Below are 19,221 nucleotides of genomic sequence, written 5' to 3'. Positions count from 1 at the left end.
TTCTTTTCATAGACCTTTATGTTTTATTGGTTGTTCTATTCCGGTCTGGCTTGCCAGACCACCTCAAGTTTGAGTAATAGAATAGTCGTTTGCTGCAAAAAAATAAAATAGAATATGAACAAAAAATAAATAGAATATACGTTTACTATATACGCCTTATTCCATCATAATTATTTTGTGCTATTATTAAATAATGTCCACATTATATTTGTATATATGGTTACTTGTGATTTATTTAATAGTTAATACCTTCAGAGACTATAAACATAATACAATATCCATTGTAAAAAAATTGCATCTTTTACGGAGATCAACCATTATTTTATACTAACCTTATTAACTAAACTGATTTTATTAACCATGTTATATATATGAACACTTCAACATTATCATTCACAAATTAAACGATATTTGTCACAACTTAATATTCCAAGTTGGTTGAATTATTTAATACCAAACCAGTTCATATACGAATACATAGATATGATTATGGTCTACATAAAACCGGTTCAATCTTTCCATCAGCTATATTTTCAGAAAATGGTTATTTATCTTTAGGTCTATTAGATATTTAGTCTAACCAATTATAAATCGGTTAGTGATAACTTCTAAAAACTTTGAAAACACTTTGTTATTTATTAACACTATATCGATACTTTAAAATAGGTTAGCAGTAGAATTGTGTTTTAGAACAAAATCTACTTATTTTAAAACATAATATTATTTTGAAAATGGTTTTGATACTGTGTGTTATATTAAACATAGTTATATATATTTTTGAAATAAATAATTATATACATAAATTATACTTTTGGTTAACTAAATTATTTATCAAACCAAATAAAAATATTCGGGTAATTCAAGTTTTCGGGTTATCCGGTTTATAAATAGTATTTTTAGGATATTTGGTTATTTAAAAATTGAATGTAATTAATATTTTTAAATATATAATTTTTATTTAAAAATTCAGGTATTCATTTGGTTCTCGGTTTGGTTTCAATTTTTCAGTCATAGATATATGATTTGCTCTCTTATTTATGCAATTCGGTTCAATTTTGATTTTTCAGTTTGGTCCGTGGTTTTGGATAAATGTGCTCGAACTTATATACACTATCTTGTATAGAAATTCGTTTAAAATATACTTCCTCCGCTCCTAAAGATCCATGTTTTAGAATTTTTCACACTTTTTAATAAAACATATTAAAACTTAGCTATAAATGCATAATTTTTTGTAATTTTATATTTTCTATATTTTTAAACCAATGAGATTTTAAGAAATGCAATTAATGTTCTTGAACTTCACAATTTCTCATTATTAGTTGACAAAAATTACATTGGAAATATAAAATACTAGAGGAAATCCGCGCTTCGCGCGGGATTTGATATTAAAAAATATAGAAGTTTGGTGTTGTGTTGTTCTTTGGTTTGGATCCGTATTTTGCATGATTCTTTAAAGATTGTTGTAGTTTAGTATTTGCACTGTGAGAATGTGGGCGTATGTCATTGTTTTTTATGTAAGATTGGAATGCTTCGTCCAAACTTGTTAACTATTTATCTTTAATTCTTATGTTCTAATCTGGTGTTGGTAATTGTTAAAGGAGTTGAAATAATTTTGTATTAACTATGATTTTCGAAATAGTACCCTGAGACAATTAGTAACATATTTTGATTAGTTATGGAAACAAACTTTATCATTTTCTTGTAGTAGGACTGTAAGAGAAAGTATTAGACCGGTTTTCAAAGTTGCAGTGGGCATGTTATTGTTGGTCTCATTCTCCTATAAGCGCGAGGTGAAAGTAGCCTAAGGCTTATAAGAAGATGGCGGGAAAAAGAGGATGACAAAGACGTCGTAGAAGAGGAAGAAGTTTTAGATTTGGAAATGTATAAAAATAGCTTGATTTGATTCTAGGAATTGTCAGTTTTTTTTTTAATTTTAGTTTCCATCCAAGTTTAGCCAACATTGTCTGACCAACCTTGGACTCTCCGTGCATAACATTATTATAGTGTATAGCCTTGTCATTTAAACTTTCGACTGCATGTAGAGATGTGTTATGTCATCACTCATCATTGTTATGAAAATACTCTTGTATTCTGAAAATTTAATGATCCTCTAAGTTACCGCTCAGGAGACACCGTGTCATAAGGTCGTTGTACATGTACAATGATGCTAGTAGAATGGCTATCAGCGGGTGCTAGAACCAAGTTTGATTACATTAGGTTACAAACACATGTTTTGAGAAAAAGTTCAATCCGTGCAATAATGTCAACGTGAATTTACTCGAGGATACTTTCAATTCTTGATAGGGGATTTCCTCTATTACTTCTCCCACTTGAATCTTTTAGATAGAGGGGATCATCTTCTTTTTTATTTCTTGGATGAAGTAGTCCTGAATCGAAAACTTTTGTGATTTTCAAATGTTTTGTTTTCCGACATAGACCGAATTTTTGTCTTTATCTTCTCCTCTCTTTAGATATATGTTCTATTCCGTATGCTTGGTTTGAGAAATTTCTTCTACATAAGCTGCTTGATTCTTCTTACTAACGATAGTAATATATTTGCTAACCCTTGATTGGGTGTTTAGATTGAAAATGAAGAATTGCAAGTTATTTGGATCTTGGAGATCCTCAACCATTCTTAACGGATTAGACTCGTCGAAATTTCAAGCCAGTGCCGGTGAGGCTCGTGTCTTTCACATATTGTTAAACACGTTAACCACATGTGTTTTCTAAAAGATTAATCGTTATATTCTCGTAACGATCAATGTTTAATTGTTGTGGGTGTAGACCTCGTTTTCTATTTAAAAAGGTTTGTCAAAATTTTTGGCTTTTAATAATGGTTGCCTGACAAAAAAAAAAAAACAGTTCTTGAAATCTTATATTAAAACAGAAGTCACAACCTTGATTCATGTATGATTTTTTTTTAAAATTGACCTAATGGATCTATTCCTAAAAAGTCATGTTACATTTAATCTCTAATCTTATCATTTGAATTTTGGGTCTGCCACAAATTTTTATTGGACTATCAATAATTGGATTTAAACAATAGATGATACATTGGATTTATAGATAATATAAATTAAATAGATATAATTTAATGTTGTAATACTATACCCCCATATGTTAATTATTTAAATATTTGTCGAAGTTAAATTTTAAAATTATGAAGAGTCTTTTTTAAATAACAAAAATCATATTATCTAACAATGATTAATCTTTACTACCTTAAACCAATGAAAACAAATTTTAAACTATAAGGTTTATTTTAAAAATTAAACAAAAACTAAATGTTTAATTATTTACTCGATAATATAAATCTGTGAAGCGAAAAATTTAATTTTTTAAAGAAATTCTAAATTTTTGAAATGTTACAATATTTTTGAATATGACAATAAAACAATATTTTACTAATCTTTATGTATATAGTTACTATTTTAATAATGAAATATTAATCCAAAAATATATATATAGAAGAAGATACAAATACATGTGAAAGTTTGAAACAATCTATTCAATGAAAAAAATATACCGTAAACTTATTATATTTTAAAAATTGATAGACACATATATATTATAATATATACTAATTTAGAATTGAAAACAAAAACTTGTGCGGTTGCGCGGGTCGAGATCTAGTTTTAAATGTTTGGTTTTCATGTCGTGGAATCAAATGGCGACGATTATTTGGTGGACCCACTTTTTTTTTTTAATATTATATTATATTAATCAATCCCGAAAGGGCATCAAAGTCGAATACAAACATAACTCGAACAAAATGATCTAGATCAATATATTTACAATTCTAGTTTCGCACCACCACCTATCCGGCGCGTTCTGCTAGAGAGCTTAATAATCACTAGACTACCAATGACCGTTCTCTTCAATTGACGGTAATCCCGGGGAGGTGGGTTTTACCTCGCGGATGCCGGAGTCCCCAAGACGTCGCCTGAAGCAGCTGGTAATCGGTGATCTTGCCAAGTTTGTATTCTTCCTTGTCGTTTAAGCACGAGACAGTCAAAGGAGAGAAAGGTCGAGGACAGCCATACCTAAGGAGAGCTACCAAAACCCACTGCAAACTCGCCTTTGACGCCAAATTCGGGCCTGGTCTTAAAGCCACACATCGCCTAGGAGAGTCTTGTTAACCTGCACAGAATCAGCCAAAGACACTACTAACAGGATCAAGCAACCCACATTAGCACTGGGATATGTCTATGACCAACCGGGACACTGATGCAAGCAAGGAAACAACCAATACTCGCAACACCAACTGCCGTCTTTGAGAACCAAAGAGCGGATGCCTGTAACATGCTAAATACGTCCTCTGGTGTCAACAGAAGAAGCCAATCTGAAGCAAAGAGACCAAACCTCCGGAGAAATGACCGTCACCACATCCCAAGAGGTCCAAAGGCGAAGACGAGATACAGAGATTAAAAGCTAGGAACACATCAACCAGCCATAGACGACTGGAATCCGAGCTAAAGGAGAGCCTCATGAATCGAGACCAAGCTGAGTACCACTACCGACTGCATACCGCAGCTCGCGACACGCCTCCGAGAGAACAACCGGAGCTAACTTTGCTTCACCGCTTCACCGGAGATGGGTTGAGCCTCCACGACGCCGCAGAAGACCACGAATCCACCCAATAAAAACCCAATACCACCGCCAAAAGAACCCACGAACCAGCGCAAGTCGTGACGGAGAGGCATTCCATCATCTCCCAACCTCGAGCACCAAGACCAACAGTGATAGATCTGAAACTTGAAACGCGATCTGCTCACCAACCCAGAAAAGCCGACTCCTTCAACAAAACTTGTTCCATTCCACCGTGTGCTGACTCCAGAGAAGGTCGATACGTCGTCAGAGCCGTCTCTCCTCGCGAGGGGTAGACAGATCCGGAGATGCACGCCCAACCAGAATCAGCCACAAGACGATAGGGGACCCACTTCCTTTTACTATTTCTTTTCTTTTACTCCCTTTTTTTTAAATATCTTCCACGAAAGACATTTTAACTCCCACTTAAACTACTTAACGATTGTATACATTTTTAAGATCCATTTTCAAGACCTCCTCTTCTTCTCATCCCTTTCCACTCCTTATTTCTCTCATCTTTTCTCTGTTCTCGCTTTATATTTAACTTCCTTTTTTTTCCTAAAAGTTTGGTACATTAATATAAAAGTAGCAAGAGATTACAAAATATTATAAGCTCTAGACAATCCCATGCTCAAAATCTTAAGTCATAACTGAAATAGGAAATCCGAAGAGGTAATACGGGCCAAATTTGAGATAAGAAATCCCCAATAAATAAAGCGAAGAGAAGAAGCCGAATAGAAAGCCCAAGAGTAGGAGCCTCTTTGCTTAGTTTGAAGAATCCCAATAGAAGGTGATCAATCGACAATGGTCGTCACCGAATGAAAACCAGAGTTGCATGGTTTTAGATGTGAAGACCTTATTTTGATCTCGAAGGGATGAGATCATGTTTCTGATAAGGGAGTCGTATAATGTCTTTTCATCTCTGTCTGGTTCGTATAATGTCTTTCTTTTAAAATTCTGCTGATTCGTTGATTCTTTAAATCAAATGTCTTTTTCCAAATTTTTGATTCAAAGTCTTGAACTTTCTCTCAAGATCTATGGCGGAAGAGCGTCGATGTCAAACGCAGGAAGGCCATTGTCTCTGTCCTAACAACTGCGGCTTCCTCGGCAGCTCCGCCACCATGAATCTTCGCTCCAACTGCTACAGATCGAATCTCTGCCTCAAACAACAAACTTTCATGAAATCCACAGTCAAATCTTTTCTCTCCTCCATTTCCCCTCCGTCGCCAGAGATCGTTTCCTGTTTCTTCTCTGATGATATAACCTCTCGTTTGAAACCCATCAGCTGAACTGAGATAAGGCGAAGAACGTGCCGAAGACGATGACTCAGACAACCGAACAGCCGCATAAACGGCCGAATCATTGCACGACGTGCAGGAAATTGGTCGGGTTGACTGGGTTCAAGTGCCGATACGGAACGACTTGTTGCGGGCCCATAGATACCCAGAGGACAATAGATGCACCTTTCATTGTAAGGTTAGTAAGATGGTGAGGATGATGTTCATGGAATATCGTGGTTTGTGTGGATTCAAGGAGTTAAGAAGGCTGTTAATGCTATGGAGCACTTCATCCAGTAACGAATCAGAGGAGATTAATTGCAGACGAAACGACAGGAGCGGAGATCGATACGGAGGTTCAGTTCAAGAACCTCTATTGTAGTGTGACCTATTTTGAGCTCGAGGTTGATTTTTTAAAGGAGACAGTGAAAATGTCATGACTTTATGCGTTGAATTTTTAAACCCAAAAGTGAAGCCGGTGAACATAATATTTTATAAGCCCAAAAGTTTAAGCCCATGAACATAACAAACGAGAAAAAAAAACAAAGATTAATCTCGTTGAAGCCTAAAAATAAGACCCAATTTAAAAAAAAAACAGGACACGTGTCAGTTCGGGAAACCTCCAATTAGTGACGTGGCATTCTCTGACGTGGCATTCTCACAGACGATAATTCTCTTATTTATATTAATTGATATATCCTTTTGAAACAATAATTTTCTCTAGAATATGGATCTTTTAGAAACAGATGGAATATTTAATTACAAAAACAAATATGCGCTTGGAATGCGGATCAAAATCTAGTTAAGCATTAAAGACTTATGTGTTTACATGAGCAAGGAGACAAAGATTCAAGGAGTATTAGAGCATCTCCAACCCAAGACCTCATTTTAAGGGGAGCAAAACCTCAAAATGAGGATTTGAGGGGTGGTTACTCCAACCATGAATCCAACCATGAATCCTCAAAAAAAATCCTTAAAAGTTTATCTATTTGCATTATAGTCCTTGACATTAACAAAAGTTACTAATAATAATAAAAACTTCACAAATACATATAAAATATACATTTAATATATTATACAACACACAATATTACAATATTATATAACAAAAGATGATATAAATTTCATATATAATAAAACAAGACACATACACACAAATTTTAGAAAATTACATATAAAATACCAAATTCTCAAGCATTATTCCCGTAATACTCCCATATGTGCTCGATCAACGCATTCCAAAGTGATAAATGAGCCTCCTTATTTTTAATTTGTAGATTGCGAGCTAGAAATTGTTGAAATGGGATATGTTCATTTACTGCTATTTCAACCGTTACCTCAGGCGCTGATCTTGCATCTTTAATTGGTGCGCTGATATCACGTTCATCCTCGATAATCATGTTATGCATTATGATACACGCTGTCATTATATCATGCATGCCTTCTTTCTTCCAGTAACGTGCATATCCTACTATGATAGTAAACTTAGATTGTAGTACTCCAAAGGCATGTTCGACATCTTTTCGACATGCTTCTTGTTTTGCTGCAAACAATTTTTTTCTTCGGACCTTGGGGATCGCTTATAGTTTGAAAAATAGTTGACCATTTTGGATAAATATCATCGGCTAAATAATAACCCATATTATACTCATTTCCCTGAATAATGTAATTGGCAGGAGGAGCCGTACCTTGAGCAAGCTTTGAAAATAAATTTGATGGCTTCAAAACGTTAATATCATTGTTGCTTTCCGGCATGCCAAAGTAGGCATGCCATATCCACAGATCATAATCTGCAACTGCTTCAAGAATGATTGTGGGCGCTCCGCTGCGACCTTCAAATTGTCCAGCCCAAGCAGTTGGACAATTTTTCCACTTCCAATGCATACAATCAAGACTACCCAACATTCCGGGAAATCCCCGTTGTTGGCCGATATGGAGAAGCCTTGCAACGTCCTCTGCTGTTGGTGACCTGAGATACCACTTCAAGAAAATTTCGACAATTGCGCGACAAAAGCGCTTCATGCATTCGATTGCCGTAGACTCTCCTATTTTGATGTATTCATCGGTGGCATCAGCAGGCATTCCATATGCCAAGATCCGAATGGCAGCTGTTACTTTTTGCAAGGTTGATAAGCCCAATCTTCCTAAAGCATCACGTCGTTGAGTGAAGTAGTTGTCATGTTGTTTAACAGCATCGAGAACGAGATGATAAGATATTACTAACAAATTTAGATTCTGTCGATGATCATACACATTAGTATATGCGAATGGAAAAAGAGAGAATCATGCAAAAAAGAACTCAAGAGCAACAACAACCTTCATTTGATCCAAATATTTATCAACCATATTTTGATTATCTTGGAGGTTCAGGGTCCGGTTAACCAATGAATTTTACAATTAGTAATATGTAATATTTAAATGTTCATGTAATTTGCTTTAATTTGTGCTAAGCTTGTTTAATGTAATTTTATTTTGTGTGAATTTTATTTTATGTATTTTTATTTTGTGTGAATTTTATTTTATGTATTTTTATATTGCATGAACTTTATTTTAATGTTATGTAATATTTATCTTATTTTATTTTATTTTGGTGTACTTAAGTTATTCTAAATTAAGTTTAGTATATGTATTTATGAAAAAATAACTATAAGGACCAAAAAGAAAATACAAGATAGTTTTGAGATTGTGAATAGTAAAATCTCAAATTTGAGATTTCACTATTCACAACCTCAAAATTTGAAGATTTGAAGTTAGGTTGGAATGATCCAAAACCTCAAAATTTAAGGATTTGAGGTTGGGTTGGAGATGCTGTTAGAGCATGTACATTGAGGTATCATAAGAGGGTCATGGGCCTGGGTTCACAGGTTTTTAATTTGAAAAGAAAAAGGAAAATGGGTAATATTAAGTGAACCGGGCCGCTCTCGTGAACTTGTGTGAGACGAGTTCAACACACGTGGAGGCACCAGATTGGCTGGACGGAGTCGTGATGACGACGCGGAAAGGAGGTGTTTCGCGTTATTCTCCTCATTTCCTCTTCTCTCCCAAATAGCTAGGGTTTGCGACTCGAGAGGCGATTCTTGTAGCTAGGGCGATCGAGAGGTCTTTTTTCCATAAAATCGAGGAGGTAGTGTCTCTTGATCGATCTCAGGTCCGTTTTCGAGTAGATTAACGTTGTTAGGGTTTGTTTATACGGGTTTCATCGATTCGATCTGAAGTTGAATTGGGGGTTTCTCCTCCAATAGAGTCTGGAGGAGAGATCGATTACGAGGTTTGTAGTTAATCGATCTGTTTGTTAGGGTTCCATCGAGTCTGAGATTTGAAATCGAGGGTTTATTTGTTAGGGTTCCATCGAGTCTGAGATTTCTTTGTTAGGGTTCGATCGAGTCTGAGATTTGAAATCGATTAGAGGGTTTTTTTATTTATGGTTGAATAGAGTCGATCTGAAATCGAATTGGGGGTTTATTTGTTTGGGTTCTTTGTTTGGGTTCGTTAAAGATTGGGTTGTGTTTCCGAGTAGATTTGAAATCAATTAGAGACTAGTGTTTCTCTTACTTAACTGTTTCTCTTACTTAGTTTAATCATATTGGGTTGTGTTTCATTGTTTGGGTTATGTTCTTTGTTTCTCTTACCGGTTCGTTTAATCATATTATTTGTAGTTAGTATGTTCTAATCATTTCTTCTTTCTGGTGCAGATGGATCCCGCAGAAGAAATAAGACATTCAAAGAAACAAAGGGACTACTGCAACATGTTATGGTTCGTCCAGGATTCACAGTACGGGATTCCAAGAAGGTGTGCTTGCGGTGGGAAAATCATTGACAAGGTCCGGGGGAAGGAAGACTACGACAGTCATCCTGGAAAGCGCTACTATACGTGCATCAACTATGAAGTAAGTTTTATTTTCTTAATTATGTTCTTAAAATAAAAATAACAGGAACTGTCTATAATATTTGTTTTTTGTTGTCAACAAGGATGATGGGTTGCATTATAGTCATCCTTGGGTGGTTGGTGTCCAGGAGGAGATCGAAAGGCTGAGGAAGCGTCTGGAGGATGCTGAGGAGGAGATCAAGGGGGTGTGGAATCTCAAGTTCCAGATTCAGACCCTGCAGGTAAGTCTATTTCCCTCTTATTTTAGAAGTAGCCTTGTATGTAAGTCCTTAATGAGTAACTAACACTGTATTATTGTTGTTTCCATGTCCAGGAACAGGTAAGAAGCCTCACTGTCCAGGTCGGTACCCTGGAGAAGGTGTGCTTCGACTGAAAATCAGAGGTAAATGTTTAAAACCCATCTTATGCTGTGATGTATTATCTTGTTTGGTTCCTCTGATTGTATTAATTATCTAAACTAGTCCTAGAGCGAAAAGTACAGTCGAATTAAAGCTGTGTTGGTTGGTAGCTTGCTCTTAATGTTTGAAGTAGTTGATTGTATTAAGTAGTCGATTTGATGTGTCATTACTTCTCTCTGTGAAGTAGCTGCTTGCGCTATTAGCTTTTATATTCAATGTTTGGCAGGTAGAGTTTAATTTTTCACTTCTATCTAAGCTAAAACTAGTTTAAATAGAGAACCAAAACCCCATTATCTAAGCTAAAACTAGTTTAAATAGAGCAGTCCAGCAATGGAATGCGAGTATGCTGAGGCTGTAGCGAACTCTCCCGGGTTAGTGAAACCGGTTTCAAAGAGAAAGTGGTCAACAAAAGAGGACCTTGTGCTCATCAGTGGTTGGCTGAACACGAGCAAGGACCCTATTGTCAGTAACGAGCAGAAGGTTACTTCCTTTTGGAAGAGAATTGAGGCGTATGTTAATTGTAGCCCTCTGCGCACTGGCTGCGTTCCTAGAAAATGGAGTCAGTGTAAGCAGAGGTGGGGAAGGGTGAACGAGCAGGTCTGCAAGTTTGTGGGAAGTTATGAAGCGGCAATGAAGCACCAATCAAGTGGTCAAAATGAGGATGATTGCATGAAGGCTGCTCATGAGATCTTCTTCAATGATTATCAAGCGAAGTTCACCATGGAACACTGTTGGAGGGAACTGAGACATGATCAGAAGTGGAAGTCAGTTTTTAAGTCAAGAGATGGCGCCAAGGAGAAAAGGAAGGAAGCTGAGGAGGTGATACCTGAGGACGAGGTTAGACCGCCTGGTGTTAAGGCTTCCAAAGCAGCCAAACGCAAGAGGCACGGTCATGAAGCTGCTTTCGATCAAATTGAGAGTATCTTGGCTGAGAGAAAGAAAATTTCTCAGCAGAAACTCCTAGATCGTCTCCTTGCCAAAAAAGAAACTGATCTATCTCCTAACGAAATCACCCTCAAAAACAAACTCATTTCTGAACTCCTTGATTGAATTGGTTAACTTGCTTGATGGAATCTCTGTTTTTTCTTTTGTTGAACTCAATATGTTTAGTTATTAACTTTGAGGTTGCCTTTTTCTTTTGCAGGTTGCTATGTCACGGGTTGCTATGTCTGTTGCTGGATCACTGGTTGCTATGTCTGGATCACGGGTTGCTATGTCTGTTGCTGGTTTAATAAGTCTGTTGTTGCTTTATTTGTACGGGATCAGTGTAGTATTTTGTTAGTTTCTACACTGATGTTGCTTTATGATGAACGGATGCAGTGGAGTCTCTCTCACACTGCTACTATGTCCTTTTGTTTCACGGGTTGTACTATGTTTCGACACTAGTTTATTTAAGTCACGGGTCATGTAACAAAGGGTCATGTAACAAAGAAGCATATATAAATATGCTCTTGATGTATGTTTCTAAATCAGAACTCAACTACTTCTCTTTCTGTCTCTGTCTTTGAATTTCAAAATTTCAAGAACACAACTTCTGAAACACTTGATCAACTACTTCTCTTCCTTGATGTCTTTCTGAAACACTTGATCAACTACAAACGAAGAGGACAACTACGCTTCTACTGCCTCACCCAACCGAGAACAACACAACCAACGTAAGCTCTTCATTACATTATAATACTTAGGTTAAACGGGATCTACATGATCAGAAGTGGAACAATACTAGATTGTGAATCCAAATTATAATGATGATCAATCATATTGATGGTCCAATACATGGCTAATATCCAACTTAGGCAATGTTACTTTAAAATTGATAAAATTCATAAATTATAAATTTTTAATTTGTTATATTTTGGACTAGAGAATAAAATTGATAATTTGTTATATTTTGGAGTAGAGAATAAAATTGATAATTTTTATTTTTTTTGAAAAAAGGAAGAATGTCAAGCTCCTCAAATGATGAAGTATATGAAGTTTTTGAAGAAATGGTGGACCAACAAATCGATGATTTCATCGACTCTGTTCTAACCAAAGAGCCGAAGAGACGAGCATACATCGAAAGAGATCGGGAACAAGGACACAATCAACTATGGCAGGATTACTTCAGTGAAAATCCTACATACACACACGACATGTTTAGGCGGCGTTTTCGAATGAACAAGTCTTTGTTCCTTCGCATTGTCGAACGCCTAGGTAATAAAATTCCATACTTTCAGCAACGAAGAAATGGTCATGGAAGGAACGGCCTCTCTACACTTCAAAAATGCAGTTCAGCCATACGATCGTTGGCATACGGTCAAGCGGGAGATGTCAATGACGAATATCTCCGACTTGCGGCAAGTACTGCAATTTTATGTTTGGAGAATTTTGCGGAAGCGATAATACAATTGTTTGGAGATGAGTATCTAAAAAGACCTACAACAGAAGATCTTCAAAGACTACTTGACGTTGGAGAGGCACGCGGGTTTCCGGGGATGATAGGCAGCATCGATTGTATGCATTGGGAGTGGAAAAACTGCCCTACGGCTTGGAAAGGTCAGTTCACACGTGGTTCAGGAAAGCCGACGATTGTCTTAGAAGCTGTGGCATCACAAGATCTTTAGTTATGGCACTCATTTTTCGGATTACCAGGTACCCTAAACGATATCAATGTTCTTGATCGGTCACCAGTTTTTGATGACATTTTACAAGGTCGAGCACCTAAAGTGAAGTTCAAGGTCAACAACCACACTTATCGTATGACCTACTATCTTACCGACGGAATTTATCCTAATTGGGCAACATTTATCCAATCCATCCCGCTTCCTCAAGGTCTTAAAGCCCAGAAATTTGCAGAAAAGCAAGAATCCGTCAGAAAAGATGTCGAACGGGCATTTGGAGTCTTGCAATCGAGGTTTGCAATTGTAAAAAACCCTGCTCTAAAATGGGACAAGGAAAAGATAGGAAAGATAATGAGAACATGTGTCATATTGCACAATATGATAGTAGAGGACGAACGACATGGATACACTCTAGTTGATACATCTGAGTTCGAGTCAGGAGAATCTAGCCGAAGTGCCAAGGTGAAAACGAGAGAAAGTGTGAATGTCGATATTCTTAACATTCGCAATCAAATTCGGGATCCAGGCGTACATGAGCGTTTGAAAGCTGATTTAGTTGAAAATGTTTGGGAAAAATTTGGTAATCGTGATAAATAATCTTTGTATGTTCATGATTTTTCAATGTATTGAATAAAAACTTTTCATAAATAATGTAAAATATTTAGTAAGTTTCTTTTAAAAAAATAATTTTTTTTTAAATGAAAAATTATTATTTTTTAAATGAAAATTTTTTTTTTTTTTTTTAAATATTATTTTATTCTTATGAACCCGGATTTGAGGTTCATTGATGGAAAAGCACAATTGAGCCGGGTTCAACACTGTTCACGGACCCACAATTAAATACATAAAAAAATACATATGAACTTCAATTGGGGGTTCATTGATGTACATGCTCTTAGCATAGCAAACAAAGCAATAAGTACAAACCGAATATTCGGAACGGGAAACGGTTAGAAACACACATATAGCTACTATCGATGCCCAATCCATGCTTCGTAAAATAATAGAAAAAAATATCGAACAAATGTTTAGTAAAAAATAATAATATATCGAACGAATGCAAATAGACATAGATATAGACATTTTGTCCGTATACCAAATTGGATATATATATATAGCTTGGTTGGTTTTGTAAACTACCTATTTTTATTGCAATTTAGTTGTTGGAAAAAGATAGTCTTGTAGTTAAAATAACAAGTCCGAAAGTGTGTGATGATTTATATTTTCAAGTTATACCTAATCAAGTAAATACCTAACTAGAAGAGTTCGCTTGCGTGTTTTTAAACTTTTTTTTTTACCAAGAACTGGTCAATAATACAGTGTCTCAGAACCGAATGTTTTTATGTTTTGGACTAAACTAATGCAATTAAAACTCCTCGTTCTTTCTAGTTGTTCACCTAAAGGAATCATGATGTTTTTTTCTTTTGTAAAATAGTCTCTTTAATTTTTAGTTCAAAAAAAAAAGTCTCTTTAATTTATATAAACAGAAAAGAACACATTTTGTAAAGAAGTAAAAGTAGTGACCAGCAAAGCACATGACAAAGAGAAATCCTTTTCGCAAGAGATGACAAGAACATGTCCTACATAAATACATATATATGTGGGAATTATGATCGTAGACATTTAAGGTAAATTGTGAAAACAAGAATCACATAGATAACAAAACATTTGATCGTGACTGTTTTTTAGGATCAATGTTTTCTTATGACTGTGTGATACCAAAGATTTTATACGATAAAAAAAAGTTATAAAACCTTGCATCCAGGTACACAACTAATGTATCTAAATGACACGGTTAGATGGCAAATAAAAATCAAATTCATTGCGAAACTTTCAGCTGAAATTTGTTTCCCATTAGGTCAAGACAATTTGGTTAAAAACCGGACCAGTAACTAATTCCAAATTTGTTGGATGGTTGGTCCATATGGTTCGACCGGATTTAATCAGTTTGACTGGATTCAGTTGAGTTTAATCATAGAATAAAAACAAAACTAATCTAAATATTTGTTAATTATATTAATAAATTTTACAAATAAAATTAAGATATTTATTAATTTTAAATAGAAATAATTATCAAATAAAATTTAAATACAAACCAAATAAAAATAAATTATAAAATGAATATTTTGACTTTAAACATAAAATTAATCTTTTGACTAAATATTTATCACCATGAATTATGATTTTTAAGAAAATGAATATATAAAAAAATTATTAGTATGATTTAAATGACAAAAAGTAATTGATAAAAATTAACTTTTGCTAACAAATTATAACTATTCCAATTTTTATCCATCCAATCTAGATATGTTTAAGATTCACGGTTTAGTTCAGTCATACAATTTGTAATCTTGCAACCTTGTTTGTGGGAAAGAAGTAACAATGAAACTTATAGAAATTTCTTCTATCATTAATCCTTTTTACACAATATAGTTGTAAGCACAACAGTATTTAGTTTTATAATTGCTACAGTTTAATCAGTTCAACAAAGCAAAACAATACCCAAGAACCAATATAAATTCGAGTTCAGAAACAAATTACCCATTGATAATTAGAGAAATTAAAGGACATGACTATAGCAAAAGAAAAATTAAGTACATAACTATAATAAGACATGTGCTATGATATTCAATATATTATCTACAATATATACAAAATTATCTTCACCTCTTACCAACTAAGACACGCGCTTCTTCTTTCTATCTTTTATTTCTCTTTTTTTTTTCCTTTTCATCACACAAAATTCACAAAACCGTTAATGTTCGCGACGAACTTTGCAATCAAAACGAACAAATCAAATTAATCCAGTTAGATTGAAGAACATAAGATCCTGATTTCGCACGCTGTATAATCATCAGACACAACAACTGATTGTTTGATGTTTTTTCTTCATATATTTGATTCGTTTTACAATTTTGTTACTTTTGATACGTGTAGATTAAGAAACAGAGAATGCACATAACTATTGGAGAAGATAAACAGTACACGTTGCGTTGTGCTATTCTACTTGATAAAAATAGAATATAAACGATCTTTTAATATTTCCTCCCCCTCCCCCTCCCCTCTTTCAAGGTGCCCTCCCCTCCACCCCTTTGTCGCGGCTAAGGCATCACTGTCACTCTTTCTTAATTTATAAACGATTTACATTGTGATGTTTCTATGTATCAAGTTGTCTATACTATTTTTTAATCGATATAGTATATTACAGTATGTTAGTTATGCATAACACGTCACGATGTGTTGCAGTCAGGAGGTCTGGCCAATGATTTATTAATACTTCTACACCAGGAAGTCTGAGTTTCAATTCTCGGAGAAGACAAAATTATGCGAATTAATGGAGAAACGGCTTAGAAGAGATCTGCAGTATGGCGCAAGGAGTACCATCAAACATGGATCTGGTAGGGCGGCTCAAGTAATGCAGTCAGGCGTGAATCCTCATAAGACATGTAGAATTATCGGTTGTAGAATCATTTGTAATATTTCTCAGAGTTTGTAATAGCATAATATATCAAGCGTTAAAAAAGGTTATGCATAACACGTCCAGTGATTGTATCGAGTATTCTATACTATGTGGTAATCATTTATAGTATAGTTACTTAACAGATGAAACCCAATCTCGTAATAAGTTCTCTCTCTCTCTCTCTCTCTCTCTCTCTCTCTCTCTCTCTCTCCACGGTGTGTTGTTATAATAGAGCTTTTGATAGACTATATCTATACCATAGGTTTTGATGCAATGGAATAGAACACATGGGTTTTATCTTCTTATATGATACTCATAAGGAGAGAAACGGAAATTTGTTAGTTAAATTGTCCCATCCATCGCTATATACTGTTTAATGGTTATATTCTTAATTGTCAGGTCTCATATGAATATTGAGCAAAAAGACTCTTGTGTTGTGAAACAATAGATTTAGAGCTGAATGTTTTTTGTATTTCATTAATGAATAAGTGTTCCCTTTATATAGGGGATTACAAGATAAGTAAAAAGGAAAGTATCCAAAATCTAAACCAACTAGGATTTAGGAAAGACTACTAATACATAATATGGAGAGATTACAAAGAAAGGAAATCCTAATCATACAAGGAAAAGGAAACATATAAATGTGACCGCCTCTCTCTCTCCTCTCTCTCCTCTCTCTCTCTCCTGCGGATGGGCCGGTTTATGATCAGGCCGGTTATGGACATCCATCAATTGATTTATAACACTCCCCCTTGGATGCCATAACCATACAGGGATTGTAATACACTTAATGTTGCCTCATTAAAACCTTATCATGAAAAACCCAGTGGGACAAAAACATGATGAAGGAAAAAGAGTACAACACGTACTACTCCACCCGATGAGAACCTCAGTGGAGGTCTTTCAGCCGACGCATCCCAATCTGATGCGTGAGCTTCCTGAATGTACAGGTCGGAAGTGCTTTAGTGAATAAATCGGCCGAGTTATCACTAGACCGTACTTGGATCACTTTGACCTCTCCGGTCTTTTGAAAATCGTGGGTAAAGAAGAACTTAGGCAAAATATGTTTTGTCCTATCCCCTTTGATATAACCATCTTTGAGCTGAGCAATGCAAGCCGCATTGTCCTCGAAGATAATGGTCGGTTCTTTGCACTCGACCATCCCACAATCTGATCGGATATGATGGGTCGTTGACCTCAACCAAACGACCTCGCGGCTGGCTTCATGAATGACCAATATTTCCGAGTGATTGGATGATGTGGCCGCGATGGCCTGTTTCATGGAACGCCATGATATGGCCGTACCTCCATGTGTAAAGACATATCCTGTATGTGATCGAGCTTGATGTGGATATGATAAATATCCAGCATCAGCAAAGCCAACTAAACCATCCTTATTATGGTTAGTATAAAACAGACCCAAGTCTTTCGTTCCTTGTAGGTAACAAAGAACATGTTTGATCTCGTTCCAGTGCCTAAGGGTCGGACATGAGCTGAACCTGGACAGTAGATTCACGGCAAAGGCTATATCAGGCTGTGTGTGAGTTGCCAAGTACATTAAAGCTCCTATGGCACTGAGATATGTCATTTCAGGACCTAGGACATCCTCATCGTCCATCTTGGGACGAAATGGGTCAGTGTCTAGGCCGAGTGATCTCACGACCATGGGACTGGTCAGAGGATGGCAATCGGCCATGTTAAACCTCTTGAGTACTTTCTCTGTGTATGCCTTCTGATGCACAAGGATATCATCACTTATGTACTCAAACTGTAATCCCAAACAGAATTTTGTTTTCCCGAGATCTTTCATCTCAAATTCTTTCTTAAGGTATTCAACCGTTTGGAAAATCTCACCAGAGGTTCTAAGGATGTTCAGATCATCAACATACACAACTATGATCACAAACCCTTGATTTTCGAATTTCTTTATGAAAATACATGGACTGATAGGGTCATTTCTATATCCCTCTTTTACTAGGTACTCACTGAGTCTATTGTACCACATCCGTTCGGATTGTTTCAGTCCATAAAGAGATTTTTCCAACTTAATACAATGTTGGTCTCGAGAATTCTCTTTGTTTTTCAATTCAATACCCTCTGGGACTTTCATATAAATGTCATTATCCAGTGGACCATAAGGGTATGCGGTTACAACATCCATTAACCGCAAATTCAGACCCTCTCTCACGGCCAGACTTATCAAAAATCTGAAGGTCGTTGCATCCACCACAGGGGAGTATGTCTGCTCATAATATATTCCAGGTCTCTGTGAGAATCCTTGTGTAACAAGCCGGACTTTATACCTCACGACTTCTCCTTTCTCATTTCTCTTTCTCACAAAGACCCATTTGTATCCCACTGGTTTGATATCATGAGGTGTTCGGATTATTGGACCAAACACACCTCTCTTTCTCAGTGATTCTAACTCCACGTTTATGGTTTCTTTCCATTTAAGCCAATCTGATCTTTGCATACATGCATATATAGACGTGGGTTCTTGATCCTCATTATCCATAAGTTCAAGTACTACTTCATAAGCAAATAAATCATCCATGTCGACATGTTTTCTGTTCCACTGTTTCCCAGACAAGACATAATTCATTGAGATCTCATTATTATCTGCACCATCAGTACCATGAATCTTGGCGTCCCAAGAATCATTGTTTGGCACATCAGGGCCGGCCACTTTAATGGCATCAGGTCCGGCCATGTCTAAAGCCGGGTTGGTCGCGGCCACATCACGGGCTTGATCGGCCGCGGCCGTGTCTGGTGTCTTATGAACCTCAGTTGCACCTTTCTTTATTTTCCGAGGGTTCTTATCTTTGGAACCTATTGGTCCACCACGTTTCACACGCTGGCTAGACTCTGTAGCAACTTGATTGTGTCCCTCTTGAACATCAATTATTATTAGTGCATTAGCAGCAGGTATGTATGACTTGGTCACACTTTTCGGGTCAGTAAAGGAATCTGGCAATTGATTAGCTAGCTTTTGTAAATGTATAATCTTTTG

At 36.0% G+C, this 19,221-nt stretch overlaps 1 long non-coding RNA gene across 1 annotated transcript; it reads left to right on the top strand.

Moving 5' to 3' along the window:
* The first annotated feature begins 7,809 nt into the window (after positions 1 to 7,809).
* On the top strand, positions 7,810 to 14,237 carry LOC106432110. Its single transcript, XR_001286347.2, has 3 exons — positions 7,810 to 9,971; positions 10,064 to 10,132; positions 11,293 to 14,237. It is a non-coding gene; the product is annotated as an uncharacterized LOC106432110 (long non-coding RNA).
* Positions 14,238 to 19,221: the final 4,984 nt, after the last annotated feature.

This window comes from Brassica napus, chromosome C6 (genome assembly GCF_020379485.1).
Source record: "Brassica napus cultivar Da-Ae chromosome C6, Da-Ae, whole genome shotgun sequence".
Taxonomy (NCBI): domain Eukaryota; kingdom Viridiplantae; phylum Streptophyta; class Magnoliopsida; order Brassicales; family Brassicaceae; genus Brassica; species Brassica napus.
The sequence above is the reverse complement of the archived record's forward strand: the minus strand, read 5'-3'. Positions and strand labels throughout refer to the sequence as shown.